Below are 4383 nucleotides of genomic sequence, written 5' to 3' on the forward strand. Positions count from 1 at the left end.
CCCTTGGGACTCCTAAAAATGTGTGAAAAATTATTTGGAAATCTAAGGGGGTGTTTGGTTCGGTAAATCCTCAAGATGACATTATTTAGAATGATGATTCTTAATTTTTTGAGTTGTTTGGTTCCACTAGGATGACTCTCATAAGAGAGACCTACTTCCAATGAATGACCATATTATAAAGGATGTCTCTCACGATATTGTGAAGAAGCTTCTCTGGTTTGATACCCTCTCACTGAGAGTCCACCGCTAGCAACTAGTAAGCTCTCTCTCTCTCTCTCTCTCTCTCTCTCTCTCTCTCTCTCTCTCTCTCTCTACGACTCTATTTTGTTTTCATGGAGTTGTAAGGTTAGGTTTTTAAAACCAGAATCTACCGCTCTCTCTTTTGTGTTGTAAGTTTATTTTTAGGTTTTTCAACTCAGATTTCATTTGCTCTGTTCATGGATATGTAACAGTGGCGATCGAAGTGCTTGGATTGTTCTCTGGTTTGCCTGCCCTCCTACCGATGCCGTTTGCTACAGCCCATAGGTGACTCTGCAAAATTGGATTTGGTATTCTCCTCCTCCTCTGTCTCCCTCTCTGTGGCATTCTCTGAATGTCGCTTTCTACTTGGGGAAGATGGGTCAATCGGCTTTCTCTAGCTTTCTCTGAACTTTAACCCAAGAATTACCGACCAATTGCATCTGTTCCCTTTAACCCTATGCATTTTGTTGGTCTGTTAGGTTATTCCAATTAGATTTCTTAATCTCATGTTGCAACTTCACAATTGCCTATGTTTTGGTACTATATTTTCTATTGCTGGATATCGATAATGGCTTGCATCTAGATTTTAGATGTAGTTTGATTGATTCCATTATTCTGTTCTTTGTTCTATGTTATTGTTTTGGATGATGAAATCTTTGGTTTCAGTTCCTTCCTCGTTTTGTCCTTATAGAACAGAATTGAATGTGACGTCCTTTTTTCCTTGGTTTATTGGCTCAAAGCATATTGTCATACCGAAGTTGAGATGATAAAAATGATGGAATTGAAAATCGTGCTACTGCAATTCACAACATGGAGGACTGCCAACTACCACATTATTGGATATGGAAAATTGCCACTTATTGTTCAAGTCACTACTAAATCCATAACAGATAATTGTTGTGTCCGATCAATAATTAAATTTATCTTCTTATACTTAGTCATATTTTCCTGATATCTGTTTGCTATTGGATCCAATTCAATTTAGGGATTACTCCCTGATTGTTCTGCATCAGTCAGGAGGTTGGGCTTATAGATTAATAGTGCAAAAATTATGCATTTAAATGGTTTATTTGATTTTCAATTGCTTTTGTTTATGTGGGCATTTCTCAGATGTTTTGTGGGAAGCAATTTCAGGTACTTAACGGTGTTTTATCTTTTGAATCTCTGTTGATGTGGCCTGTTTGATTTTTGCTCTTGAAGGTATCTTGAAGTAATAATTACAACTACTCTGCTTTTAGATATCACCATGCGCAGGCTTCCTCCTTACAATTCAAAGTAAATTGATTCACTGAGTTGATTTTTATTAGGAAGATTTTCTGAAGCTGCAACCATCATAATCATATAGAAACGCAACCCTAAAATGATGCAGAAGATAATGGAAAAACAAAACAAACAATACACACGGATTTTACGAGGTTTGGCAAGGTTGCCTACGTCCCCGGTGAGATGAGATCCTGCTTTACTATCAATGGAGAATAGGGTTACAGCGCTCGTCTTCACACCTCTCAGTATTGCTTGCATTACAGAGAAAGAAACCCTCGCTACAAATATATAGCGAAAAAACCCTAATCCGGATTAAACTACAATTGCCACCCTAATCCGGATTAAACTACAATTGCCCTCAAATAAAAATTCGAGCGGGGGGTTGCACCCCCCTACACCTCCTGCTATGCAGGGGGGCCTCCTGCCCCCCTTGCAACCCCCACGGCCCGCTAACCAGCTAACGGGACGGTCGTCCTGTCTGTCTAGGTGCTACACCAGTACTCCCTGGATTAAACTGCGACGGAATACAAGACATCTTACACCAACAAATCACCCTTCTGGTTGATTATTGCTTCCTAGAAGGATAACTCATAACTCATAATTTAGCCTTCATTTTAGATTTTTCCATGTGCTATGGTTGCAATAACAAGTTATACTGGACATTTTGTCCATTCAAGGAATGAAGCAAACTAAGATGAATAAGGCCATTATCTGCTGCAGTACACAGTATTTGATCAGCTGAAAGAAAGACAACTGACGAAGCAAAAGAACAGCAAAGCAAGTGGAGAGTCTTCGAAGGTAGGAGAATGGCTAGCCCGAGTTAATGAGTCATGGAGGGAAGTGCAGATTGTGTCAACATTTTTTTTTTTTTTAATATATATTTTGAATAAACAACTATGGTTGTACTCTGTTTTGTTTTTGAGAATGTGTAATCCTCCCTCTCAACTTGAGGGCTACAATGCACAGGACAAGGATGGAATAACAACCATCAATATTATTGTCTACTTGACTACTTTGTTTGGTTGTCTTGGTTGCTGGTTCATCTATTTTGAGCAAATTTTTTAGCCATGGTTTGGCTGGTATGAAAATAGCTGAGTTTGTGAAGGGAATGAAATAATAACAATCAAGGTTATGCACTATTATTAAAGGGAGATGATCTCTTCTATCTTTGATGCATTCGTAATGGAAGGGATGATAGTAACAAGACACAGGGCTAAAACCAAAACCTGGTGTACCCTTAATGGGTTTGTGATTCTGAATCATATTTTTAAAAACTAGATCATTTATCTATTGGTAAAGGACTTTGGTTCCCTTCTTTCTTGGTCGTGTATTATAGGCAATTATAATTAAAGAAGGTGAATTTAATTACCATGAAATTGAAGACTGCTAATTCTGATTAAATTGAATTATAACCTTACTTATATATAAATTCTATTATAGGGAGGCTACTTGCTTCAGTTCTTAAATCTTCATCTTTAAGACCATAGCCCTTATTATAAGAAATCCAAAATGCCCTTGACACTGTTCGACGAGTCTCATCAACCACTAGAACATGTGGATTAAGCAATTCTCTATTCACCATGGGTCAAGGAAAACTTGTCCTTGAGGATATTATTCTTTAAAGTATTAAACTTTTGGAAGACTTTTTGATACCTTATTTTCCCACTCTGCCAGCTGTATGACGGTTGAAATTTGACATATGAACAATGGGATCATAGCCCTATTTTTATATATAAAATTTACGATCCTTTCAGTTTGCAAAAGTGGCGAATACTTGAGCCATACTACAAATTATGCTTCAATGCAAAATTGTGGGGGGGGGGTTTAATGGAAAAATCATATTGTTACCAAGATAAGTGAAAAGACAGTTATACTGCACTTCTTGCCCTTTCAGTAAAACATATATATTATTTTAATTAAGGATAAATCATGTCATTTCACATGTGTACTCGAAAAAAATATGTGAAGCAAGAATAAATTATGATAATGATATAAAGATAAATCACTTTTAAATTATTTTAAAATATATAAATAAATAAATAAATAAAAGATAATAAAAAAGGTTACAGTTTTTCACTCCAACACTTTGGAGTGAAGTGATGATTGAAGACAAGAAGAATCCTTACCACCCCTCTCTTTGGTAAGGAGTTGTGGTGGTCTGGCAGAACTGGATCCATAGGTCATAACTAATAACGCGCTAACTCGGTAACTCCCAACTTATGTTCAAAATAAAAGATACCAAAGAATACTTAGATTTTAAAGTCGTAAGAATATAGCACTTCAGTTTAACTAAATAGTTTTATAGGAAGAATCACTACACAGGATTAGGGTAACCAAACAATTTTACAGTAAAATTCATTACACAGATTTAGGATAACAAAACAGTTTTCTAGGAAGAAACATGTACCAGACTCATGGCAACCAAATGATTTTTCAGCAAGAAACACAATTCAAAATAATATCTATCAAGATATTGACATCCATATACGATACATGCACCATTTGACTTACCGAACCAAACATCCCCTAAAATTCCATCAAAAGTGTATTCCTTCATTTGGAAAGCTTGTCTAAGTGTTTCAGGGGTACTCACAAATTAAAAGAGGAGGCATGTTGTAGATTCTAATATCTGTAAGGGATGTGGTCTTGAACCCGAGACGGTGGAGCATGCTCTATTGGAGTGTCCTTTGGCCAAGTAAGTGTGGTTTGCTTCCCCTATCTCCTTGCGAGTTGATGGCCACCCCAACCTATCTTTCTCGGAGTGGATCCTGAAGTGAGGACAACCTCCTAGTGCTACCAAGAGAGATCAACATATATATATATATTTATATATATTTTTTTTCTTTTTTTGCCTCCCATGCAATGATTATGTAGGAGATT

General features: G+C 36.7%; 1 long non-coding RNA gene across 1 annotated transcript; it reads left to right on the top strand.

Annotated features, from left to right (window-relative positions):
* Window positions 1–227: 227 nt before the first annotated feature.
* Window positions 228–2490, top strand: LOC122073994. The gene is made up of 3 exons (XR_006138939.1): window positions 228–256; window positions 453–548; window positions 2224–2490. It is a non-coding gene; the product is annotated as an uncharacterized LOC122073994 (long non-coding RNA).
* The last annotated feature ends 1893 nt before the right edge of the window (window positions 2491–4383 follow it).

This window comes from Macadamia integrifolia, chromosome 1 (genome assembly GCF_013358625.1).
Source record: "Macadamia integrifolia cultivar HAES 741 chromosome 1, SCU_Mint_v3, whole genome shotgun sequence".
Lineage (NCBI taxonomy): Eukaryota > Viridiplantae > Streptophyta > Magnoliopsida > Proteales > Proteaceae > Macadamia > Macadamia integrifolia.